Source organism: Anastrepha ludens, chromosome 3, assembly GCF_028408465.1.
Source record: "Anastrepha ludens isolate Willacy chromosome 3, idAnaLude1.1, whole genome shotgun sequence".
NCBI lineage: Eukaryota > Metazoa > Arthropoda > Insecta > Diptera > Tephritidae > Anastrepha > Anastrepha ludens.
In genome coordinates this window covers 76,048,599-76,061,151 of record NC_071499.1, presented here as the reverse complement: position 1 = coordinate 76,061,151, position 12,553 = coordinate 76,048,599, and positions in this window count along the sequence as shown.

The following is a 12,553-nucleotide window of genomic DNA, read 5'->3' as shown; positions in this document are numbered from 1 at the left end:
CATGCACAATTATTCGGAAAAAGACAGACGACCATTTACTTTGAAAATTTTATATATTCACTCTGGTAAAGCCATATTTCAAAACCTAAGTATTAACGCTCGTACGCAGAATTCATAGTGGATGATCAGTATTTTACGGAAAATATACGGAAAGTTTGAAAAAAATTTAATGAAATTTAAAGCATTTGTTATAGAACATTGTATATCTCCAAAATTATTCAATGAAATTTCCATTATGCAATGGCCTCCTTGGAAACTATTGCGGCCCGAATCAAACGGTTCTTATTCATATTGGTCATAACGATATTAATTGCCTCCTTCATAGAAGAAATGGTGTTAAGAGGACGCTTTTTGGTTTCACGCTCAACTTCACCCAATACGTAGTAATCCAGGAGATTAAGGTCTGGGGGTTAGATGGTCATAAGTTTAAAGCTCTCTGGCGCTTCAGGGTATTTCTTTTTGTTTAGAAGGCAATCCGATCAGATTACTCGCTTTACTCATATTTGCCCCGATATAAAATATCTTCTGCGGATAACGTGGAACTTATACCGGAGATCTTCATGGACAACTAGACGGATAAGACCCTCAGAAACATTAAGCTCACTCGCAAGTACCCTCATTGATTTTGAAGGATCCTCTTCAATAATCGCTTGCACATAAATTCTGCGGATCGGACAGTCTCTTGCTCGTGTTTTTTGCGTTTTGCAACAGACTCTGCATCGCCGTCTGATGCTTTTAATTCACGGTGAACTTTGTAAACGACTGAACGCGTGCACTTGACAAAATTTGTGATTTCTAAATGGGTGTGAGTTGCAAATATTGCGACGATAACTGCATGTCTCTTCATTTTAGTACACTAAGTATAATAAGAAAAACAGGAAAAGTAAAAATAATGGTCTCGCCAAGTTATATGCACATACATACCTATATGCATGTAGTCAAATACCGTACGCACCCTGTATATAGTCCTGCGTTATGCATTAAGGAGCAAAGAAAAATGAAAACAGATTTCTCGTCTCGGATCAGCAGTAGCCAAGTGGTTCAAAATTGGGGGCGCAGATAGCGTAGGGCTTCCCAATAAAGGCGGATCAATGTGGAAATGGTATCTGTGTGTGAGTTATTGAGGAAATTTTCTTTCTTATTTGATATAAAGGCAGGTCTATATTGATATATAAAAAAAAAATCTGTATATGAGATGTCAAAGAAACTTTTTTTTTATTTTTATTATTCGAATTTTTTATTTCAAAGGCCATTTTTTCATTTTATTCAATTGTTCATTTACTTCAGTCAATGAAATCAAAATTCTCACTGACATTGCCTTCCATATGACTACAAATAAAAGTTATAGCTAATAGACATCATCATTAATTCCTAAAGTTCCAAAGGGTGACAGCTGAGTAAACAGGTTCCACTATAAATTTATATAATCTTAAAATTACATTTGTTTAAACCATTCGAGTAAGCGATGTATCAAAATGCACGACATGAGTAAATTCATTTATTTCACCCCAAACCAATGTATTCATCGCATACAATCACTTAGAAGAGTGCAAATTTCTGAATCGAAAATTTAGAGGGATTCTCCGATGGATATCAGGGCATGAGCGTTGACGCTCCAGTAAGGAAAATATAAAGATAAAGAAACAAGATATGACTTTTTTCATGTTATTATATAGTACATGGAATATGACAGTGCCCTATCAACTTGCTTGGTACCACGCTTATTGGCGAATACTAAGCCAAAGGCTATTTCTTCAGCTCAAGTTTTCTCTGCAGCATCAAAACACTTACATATACGGATATGCATACACACAAACTCTTGCTATATTGTTTTCCTTCTCTTTTTTTATTTGTGGTTTGGTATTAATTGTCACTCAGCAACGACATCTAGCAGCAATAAGACACAAAAATCGAACAGCAATTGCGGCAATAATCACACCGTAAAATTAATTGCGTATTAAATATCACTAAAGAGATAAAAATATTTATTGCGTTTGAAAAATAATACAAAAAATAGAGAAAAAGTAGTTTATTAACAACAGCAGATTAAAACACGTGTAGTAAAGATACTTTGTTTTTGTGTAAAAATTAACAAATATTTACACGTATAGATGCGTGCAATGGCATAAAACCTCCGATGGCAGTTGGATGCACACTTAAACTGCAGCATGTCCGCAAATGAAAGTATTTAATTAGAAAAACAAACATATATTTAATACGGAAAAATGAAAAAAAGATCTATATGATTTAAAAGCAAAAAAAGATTTACATTTGAAAATGTTAAACAAAAAGAACACAAAATAAACAGCAAAAAGCGATATATCTAGCTCGTTTTTCTGTTTACTACACAGAATGCTTGTATGTATGTAAGTTAATTACAGCTCATACAAACCCACACATACACACAATGAAAGACGTATACATACATATAAACTGTTTTTGACATATCATGGAAACCTTTTCGGCATTTGGAAGACATATTATTTGTTATTTGTACGATTTTTGTACACTGGATTTTTTTTTATTTATTTTACTTTTATTTTTTATTATTCTTTTTTATTATTTTTTATTCCTTTTTTTTACTTTTTCTTACTTTTTTCGTTCGGTGTGTTATTCGATCAAACACTTATAAATGCATTTAATTTGGATGACAAATCTATACACGGTATTTACAAGCGCCAACAAAATATGTACGCACACCAACACACAAAAAGTGTATACAAAATTATAGCAAAACGAAAAACAAGGAAAACAAATAACAATAATTATTATATGTATGTAATTTAGCTGGCGAAAATGATACGCCAGTATTTGCCTTTTATGTTCACTTCAATTCCCTATCTGTTGTATCAATAAGGTATTATAAATTTATGTTAACATAGTTTTTGCGCATAAAATATAATAAATTTTAAGTAAAACAATAATCTGGTTTATTTCGCATCAGTTTTTAATGGTAAGTACACGATATTAACACACATACATTTAAGGGTAAGTTAAAAGGTGCTAAGCAGAAGAATCAGTTTAAAAATATTTCTACAAATTAGTGTCGAAAATTCCCACTGAACTATCCGGCGTAACTATACGAGTAGTAGTAGTAGTAATTCTTTATTTATTTATAAATATTTCATCTTATATTTCCATAATTTTTACAATAATTCGTTTAAATATATAAATACATAAAGAAAGAAATAATAAATTTGAGGCAATAACAATGTTGTCTGTCACAACTCAAAAATTAATCAAAAATTTAACTCTGCAATAAGAAAATTTCTATAGCGTAAGGCTGAGTATATAAAGCAAGTTAGTCTTTTCCAATTATGGCCATTAAGTATATCTATTACTTCTGCTTCATTTAGCTTCGCTGCGTTTAGGTATTTTATTCTGATCTCCTTCAGTACCGGACATCTTCCTAAGAAGTGCTGTATATTTTCTTCCTCGTTTAAATTGCAGAGGGTGCATATTTTCTGAGCATTTCCATACGTAGTTGCATTTAGCTTCAGTAAACCACATCTTGCTTTGAAAATTGTCGTAATATCAGCTAGCCGCATATCTTCTTTAATATATGATTCCCCTTTTGAGTAGTCCAAATGTTTATAAATTCGCTTCGCGCTTGTTTGTGCTTTTTGCCTTGCCATGTTGATATCTTTTATTTTCATTTCGGTAAGAAGTTGCACACAGCGATCTTGCCAGTCTATAGAGGTGATGTTTTCTTCAAACTTCAGACCAAACTCCATTCCCATGTCGTTCAGATGTTTAAGCCAAAACACATTTTTACTTAAGATGCCTTGTGTACATGTGGCTATCTTCTATATTAGTTTCTAATGTTATTGCATAATTTGGAGTGAACTCGGGTAGTTTGAGGATTCTTTTAATAAAGTAACGTTGAAGTTTATTTACCTCATCGAATAAGGCATATCCCCAAACTTGCGCTGCGTTAGTTTGTATCGCTCTGCATACCGCTTGGAACAGCTTCCATTTTGATTTTAATGAAATGAATGGTTTCGCTAAAAAATCGTTACATGTGCAATAAATACTAGCTTTTGCTGAAGTATTTCTGGCTTCTAAGTGCTTGCCGAATGCCATTTTGGGTGTGAGAATGACACCAAGATATTTATATTCTGCCACCAATTTAATTTCTTTACCTTGGTACCACCATTTTTCAACCTGGGAAAGTCGTCCACCTCTTCTAAACACCATCATCTCCGATTTATTTGGGTTTACTTCCATGTTCCATTCAGCGCAGTATTTCTCCAGGTTATTAATCATGGATTGCATGACTTTAGGGTTATCCGCTAGGAGAACAATATCATCGGCATAAAGGAGAAGACGTATATTCATGCCCTCAACCACTATACGAGTATAATAAGGTTTAAAACAGCCAATAATGCAACTAAAATTAATTTTTTTTTTTGACAGCAATCGGAAAATGTATTTTTTACAACAAAATAAAACAGCCTTAATGCAAAAACCACAATATTGTTATTCAGATACAAATAATCTACATATAGGGTGGGCCATGTAAAATTTGCTTTTTGAATCGACTATAAAAAAAAAAAAACTAATCAATATTTTTTCAACATTTTTTTTTATTTTGAAGATTGAACATTGTCATTTATGAATGAAAAATAATATCCTTTAAATGACTGCCACGACTGGCTCTACAGTAGGCCATTCGATCAACCCTATTTTTAAGCAAATTTTCGATTGTTTGGGCTCCAATATCATGAATGACAACTTCGATTTCGTGTTTTAAAGCATCAATCGTCTCTGGATGGTTCGCATAGCATTTTTCCTTAACGGCTCTCCACAAAAATAGTCTAACGGGCTTAAATCACAACTCCGAGGCGGCCAATTGATGTCGGAATTTCGGCTGATTATTCGGTTTTCAAAAACGGTAGCCAAAAGTTCGAGTGTAACTTTGGCAGTGTGAAACCAAATGTCGTCCATGTCATCCTTTTCAATTTTTGGAAACAACTCGTTGAGCATGTCACGGTAACGCTCGCCATTTACAGTAACCGCGGCTCCTCGCTCATTTACGAAAAAAAATGGCCGCCAGACCAAAAACCGCACCAAACAGTGACTCGTTGTGGATGCATTTGCTTCTCTACAGTAACGTGTGGATTTTCTGAGCCACAAATACGACAATTTCGCTTATTGACGTAGCCACCGATGTGAAAATCAGAAAAGAAGAAGAAGACTTACCACTCGGGATATAGGTTTTCAATATTTCCCAATTTTGTTCAAGCGTATAGCGTCCCATTTCGTAAATGTCTAACCTTTAAGTAAATTATGAACACATTCTCAAAAAAATAGGTGGTTCAAGAAGCAAACGCTATATGGCCCACCCTATATTTTGACCATCACATGACTTGGTCACCCACTCATTTTTTCAAAGATTCGAGCGTTTTTTTATGCATATGATGTATTTTTTAAATTACTGGGTCCGGCACCCGAAGTCTAACCAATTAATAAGGCCATAAATTTAGTTTGGAAAATTACTTTTATGCAATTCAAAGTAAAAAATTTGTGAAAATAATACAAAATTAAGAATCAATTTTCTTTTGCTCGATATGATCGTCTTTTGCTTTAATTATGGCCTTGAAATGGTCCAGAAACGAAAGCTGTCCGAATGTGACTTGCAGGAATTTTCGACCACTCGCGTAAAATGGCTTTTTTCAGCGCCTCGAGACTAGAAATCTTTTAGTTCGGACGTTGCTCTCCAAAATGGTCCACAGAGAATAATCAATCGGATTCCCGTCTGGTGAGTTTGAGAGCCATTATGTGGATTTACCGATCTTCATGGAACGTTTTTTTTAGCCATTCTTGGTTCCCTTCAACTTTGTGAGACGGTGCCGAGTCCTGTTGCTACGACCATGGTCTGCCATGTTTGTCTGCCCACGGTTTCAAAGCAACATCCAGAATACTTTCCCGATGACAATATCCAATGTAGTGTCACTTAGAGTGTTTGGGAGAAAGATTCTTCGTAAGACTTTTGGACCTTTGCACGTTGGCGATGGTGAGTATCGCAGGCAATAAACGATGAGCTGTATGAGCTTCACGACGACATAGACATAGCGCAGCGAATGAAAATCCAGCGGCTACGTTGGCTGGGCCATGTCATCCGAATGGATAAAACGCTCCGGCTTTGAAAGTATTCAATGCGGTACCAGCTGGTGGTAGCAGAGGAAGAGGAACGCCACCTCTGCGTTGGAAAGATCAGGTGCAGGAGGACTTGGCTTCACTTAGTGTGTCGAATTGGCGCCGGTTAGCACGAGAAAGAAATGACTGGCGTGCTTTGTTGAACTCGGCCAAAATCGCGTAAGCGGTTATCGCGCCAATTAAAACTAAGAAGAAGGCTCCGATGGCCGATCATAAGAGCTATAACCTTGCGAAGTAGAAATGTTGTAACCACTCAGAAAACTGCGCTCCTGTTTGGAGGGTCAGCTGACAGCCCCTGCTTCAGAATCCAATGCGGTAGGCCATTCACCTACCAATCTTAATAAAACCTGATTACAGAAAACTTTTCTGCAATGTAATTCAATTGACTATGAAAACGAAATTCGGCACTTCAAATGTATGGGATGCACAAAAGACTTTGTTTTCACTCTAGCCCTTTTTTGGATAGGTGACGTTTTAAAAATCAGATTTACATACAAAAACAAAACCTTTTCAGTTGGAAATTTGTCTTTCTAAATTGCTTTAAAACTTACAAAAATGGTTTGAAAACGACGCAGCTAATTCTCGTTCTATAACTCTACAACTGTTAAATTGAGGAAGGTATTGCGGGCCGCCGTAGCCGAATGGGTTGGTGCGTGACTACCATTCGGAATTTAGAGAGAGAACGTAGGTTCGAATCTCGGTGAAAGACCAAAGTAAAGATAAAGTTTTTTCAAATAGCCGTCGCCCCTCGGCAGGCAATTGCAAACCTCTGAGTGTATTTCTGCCATGAAAAAGCTCCTCATAAAAAATACCTGCCGTTCGGAGTCGGCTTGAAACTGTAGGTCCCTCCATTTGTGGAACAACATCAAGACGTACACCATAAATAGCAGAAGGAGCTCGGCCAAACACACAAAATTGTGTACGCGCCAATTATATAATATATATATATAATATATAGTGCGGGATAGTTTTCAATTAAAATCAAGTGAGAAATATTTCTCTCATACGAGTACATGTTTTTGTTGACCGAGTGTAAAAAGTGCTTACATTTTTTTTTCAAATTTCGTTACTTACGATTTTTTTTGTAATTATAATCCTATGAAATCTTGAATTTTTTTTGTATTAATATATATTGTTAGGTAACATTTTAAAGAAGAACTAAAGAACTGCTGTAACAAAAACATTTGTTTGTACTCATTATAGCGCTTAGTCGTAGATGAACGAATGATTTCTCCTATGATTTCTGTCAGCAGCAAATATGTATAATTTCATTCCAGGTGGTGGTGAAAGAGCACTCGTTTAGGATAGTGCGCATCCTAGTTTGTTGTGGCTATCCTCTGCGCAAGCTTTCTTATGAGTCGACTTTAAAAGCCATTTTGGAACATATAATTTTCAGGTATAATTTCAACTGGAAATGGAATACATGGCCTAAAGTCAACGGGTAAGATGTCCACACAACTTCGTAAATCGTACAGACCATTAGACTGACAGCTTTTCTCCTAAAAACTATGGAAAGATTACTGAATCTTCATATTAAGGAGAAGTTGGGAACAACAACACCACTGCATCAATCACAGATTGCATACCTATATAATAAAGGAAAATCCACGGGACGGGTACTTCGCTATGTTGTAAAAAATATAGAGAAAGATCTAAATTCTAGAGAAATTGCTGTATGTGCCTTCGTAGATATTTAAGGCGCCTTTGATAACACGGATTATAGGTAAGAGATCTTCTTAATAAGAAAATCGATAAACCGACTGTAGGATGAGTGAAAACTATATTTGGCAGCCACATTGTGTCATTGTGCCTGGCAAATTTGCAGGCAAAATATGATCGCGGGGCTTCGAAACACGACTATGACATCGTGACAGGTGATGAATCATGGATTTACGCGTATGAGCCCGAAAGTAAACAGCAGTCGACTGTATGGGTGTTTCAAGATGAGCCAAATCCAACAAAAGTTGTTCGCGCACGAATCACTTCCAAGCAAATGGTCGCCTGTTTTTTCCGGAAAAACTGGACATGTCGCAACCGTACCACTAGAACAACGCAGAGCAGTGAATCCTGAGTGGTGCACAACCATTTGTTTGCCAGTTGTCTTCCAAGAAATTAGGAAAACCAATCGCCAAAGACGGATCACTCTTCACCAGGACAATGCGAGCTCTCACACATCGGCTCAAACAACTGCATTTTTGAGCACCCAAAACATCGAATTAATGGGTCATCCGCCGTATAGTCCTGACTTGGCACCGAATGACTTCTTTTTATTCCCCTACGTAAAAAACAAACTGAGAGGTCAACGTTTTTCGACACCTAAAGAAGCGGTTGCGGCATTCAGAATGCATGTTTTGGAGGTACCTCATTCAGAGTGACACAAGTGCTTCGACAATTGGTTCAGACGCATGCAAAAGTGTATAGATCTTCATGGAGTATATTTTGAAAAACAATAAAGTGATTTTCGATGATTAAAATTTGTTTTTGTTCTCTAATCCCGACATATAAAAGGCACCCCTCGTATTTATCTCAGCAAGACAATCATCGTGCCTTTTACAAACAAATTCAAGCTGAAACTTGGTACAATAATTGTGAAAGGACCTGCTGTAAGGCACTCCAATGAAGTAAAATATCAACGTTTTCTTGATAAACGTCCGAATTGGAGCTCCTCCCTTGGAACGATGATAGAAAAAGCCACTAGAGCCATGTAGGCCTGTCGAAGCTTTTATGGCAGAACATGGGCTCTAGACTCTAAAATGATTAATTGCATGTATACCATGATGCTTAGACCGATCATCACCTATGCCTCCCTTGTTTGGTGGCCGAAAGCCAAATAAGTAATCACTAAACAGCTAGTTGGTGGTTTTCAAAGACAAGCCTGCCTAACTATACCTAGTGCATTGAACAGCTGCCCCACTGTTGCTATAGAAACGATTGTAATACTATCCCTACTACATATTTTTCTAAAAAATTTTGCAGCCAAGGTGTATTAAAAATGCATATCTTGCTTTGGAAAAATCTTCTCGACTTTGGCCATGCAACTATCATAACAGAGATGCGGATGAGAATATAATTTGTTGATTAACAGACTATGTATATGATTCCCAAACGTATTTAAAACCGTAGGTTTAAATTCATAATCTCTGAATGTGTACTGGGAGGATATTGGGTTGATCCCGGAATTCTCGAAAACAAGAACTGGTGTCGGTGAAATCAAACACGAAAATCTCCGAACCAAAGAGCAAATCGTGTGTGCGTTTCTGACTGAAATTCAAGCAATTTCAGTCTGTGCGAGAATAAACTTTATGAGGGGTAAAACAGGTGCACTCATTGTTTAACCCCCAAAGAGTCAAGCTGCATTAAAAGTACTTGTTTGATATTCTGTGAAATTGAAACTAGTCTACGAATTTCTTAACAACCTTACTTACTTACACCCTATTTGGGTTTGCTTGGACGAGCTCCTCCTCCTATTTGTGGTTTGCGTCTTGATGCTTTTCCACAAATGGTGTGATCTACAGTTTTCAGCTGACTCCGAACGGCAGATATTTTATTTTTAAGCGGAGTTTTTTCATGGCAGAAATACACTCGGCCATTGCCTGCCGAGATGCGATCACTATTAGAGAAAACTTTTTCTTCATTTTGGTGTTCCACGCAGATTCGAACCTACGTACACACACAACGTTAGACACGCACCAATCCATTTAGCTACGGTGGCCGCCTAAATCCACTTAGTGCAATAAATAAAAATATGCTTTGCAGGGCTTCGGGTCACTCTAGAATGAAAATAAAACTTTTGATGAACTCGCTAGAACGGAGTTGGCGGCAGATTTTCATGGTTTACAACCATACTGGTAGCAAGGTAAATAGTGGAGAGAATGCTCACAGAATTACCCATTCTTTGTCACACGAGAACGCCGTCAAGCCGTCATATAATATTATGGCATTTGAGGCATGTTAAGGCAGGCAACTGGCTCAGGTTAGCACCACAAAGAAACGAATGGCGGGCTTTGTTAAACAATTAAGAAGAAGACGATTTCTTGATAAACGTTTGAAAGTACCTGCTTGTGTGCTCAAAGATAACGCAAGTCTCAGTTACATACAGAAGGATGCATTTTTGTGAAGAGACAAAATTTCATGTATGAATCGATCAATGTACTTGATTTGTGCATAAATAAAAACAAAAACTATATTTGTTATATGCAGATTACGCGCAATGCCGTCAGGTAAAAAATTATAGAAATTCGATTATAAAAATTCAGCAATTTCAATTTCCAATTTTAAAATCCCATACTAAAATCCAATAAATCATAAAAACGCATACAAAAATTTTTTCTGGAAATCCTATCTAAGAACCGGAAATTGGAGTATAAAGTTTTGTGAGTTTTTTTCACAAGGTTTTGTTGGACAATAATGAAGGTCAAAAAATAAACAAAAAACATTGTCAAAATTGGTCTAAAGGTTGATGTGTTGTCATTTGTACCAAACAACAAAACAACAACAACAAGGCACTATTGCAAGTAAAACGGCGTTAGTCTCTAAAGAGGCTTATTCTAGTAGAAACACTCAACCACGTCAACAACAACATCATTTGTCGAGGTTTGTACAAAAAATAAATTACCGTGCACTGTATGTCTCCAATATTATGCTATACATTTAATAATCTGCCCCCAGTATCGGATTCAGTACTAATTGCAATAGTTTTTCATTTTTATTTTAATAAATAATAATACTTATAATGCAATGGTTTTATAATTTTTAAATAAAACCAATTTTTAAAACTTAACTTTGGCTCTTGTTTATTTACGGTGCTTTTGTATTTCAAGCCCAAATTGCTTTGCCGCCAATGAAACCCCCATTATTTAGTTTATTTTATTTTGCATGTTTATAAAATTCATATCTTTAGTTGCCGAAACACTGCATTCGAGCTGCAACAGTCAATTAGATGCCACTATACATCATCTAAACACTGGAATATCTATAATCATATAGACTAATGGAAATTTAAATATCCCAACTGGCAATTAATAATTAATTAGTTGGAAATGCATTTAAGGATCATCAAATATTGAATTATACCAAGTGCTTTCAACACACATACACAAACGTACTCATACCTAGCTATTTGTTTCTAAATATTTATGGCTGCTTGCCACTTGTGAACAATCCGAGGAATGTTCTAGTGGCGCCACATAACCAAATTGCCATGTTACGCAAATTATACGCAAGCCTATGAGTTTTCACTACAATTGCTTTTGTTTTTGATGAAATACTTATACATAAATAATTGCTTTAGCACAAAAACCGTTGAATTGAAATCTATTAAAACAAAATGAATTGTAATGAATTCAAATAAAATGCAGTGAATTGAAATGTGAGAGAAATACATTTATAAATATTTGTTTGCACTGGTGCAGCGTGCATTTGTAGAAATGATGTAATGTTTTTTGTTGTACACATAAACGTAATAAATTCTAATTAGATGAAATTAAAGCGCAAACAGTTTTCAGTATGCAAATGTAGTGCTAATGATGTGTTACACAATACAATAATTAGAAAGTTTGGTGAGCTGTGAGCAGTACGTGACTGCTGATATGGCAATGTGCCTATGCGGGTGTATGTAGATATACATAGTCACATGTTCATTTAATATGTGCTCAAACAGGCTTAAAACGAAATAAAGTGCAAATAAAATTTCAGCTGCAGCTGACGGCAAAATTAAATTTTCAAAGCAATTGATGCTAAAGGCCCACTGTTGTTGTTTATTGAAAACAAATAAGTGAAAAACTAGACAAAATTTTCTCATTCAACTATACACTAATTATTCATTATTAAAAGTATTAGTTTTCATGCCAAAACGTGACTACTTTTCGTAAGCGCGCCGGCTTAGTGGTGAGTGGGGGCGTATACGTAATATTGTTAAAATGTTTTAAATCATATGCAATACAAATGTGGTCGCTACGTAATACATTATTATTATTGTAATATTATTATTTTCAGTTCCAAGCTTCCCTCATATATTTTGGATTCATTTATCGTTCACTGTATGTACAAAATACAAAATTTTTAGTTCTTTGCCATTTGACTTTTCGCAGGATCAGCCACAAACAAATGTGCATTTTGAATGGTTGCAATTGTGTCATGGGAATTGCGGCATTTCTAATAGTATTTCATTTTTGAAAAACAAAACACAAAATGTTGCACAATAGCAGGATTTAACTTGTTAGCAAAAATTTTACTATTTTTGTTATATGACTTTTGATTTATGTATGTGCGCCCGACACAGGCAGGCAAACTGTCCGATAGTAATAAATTAGTTTAAATATCAGTGATATATGTATTGACCGAATTGCATCATTTATTTATATAGGCTTTGTTACTTTACTATTTAGCAAAAAAA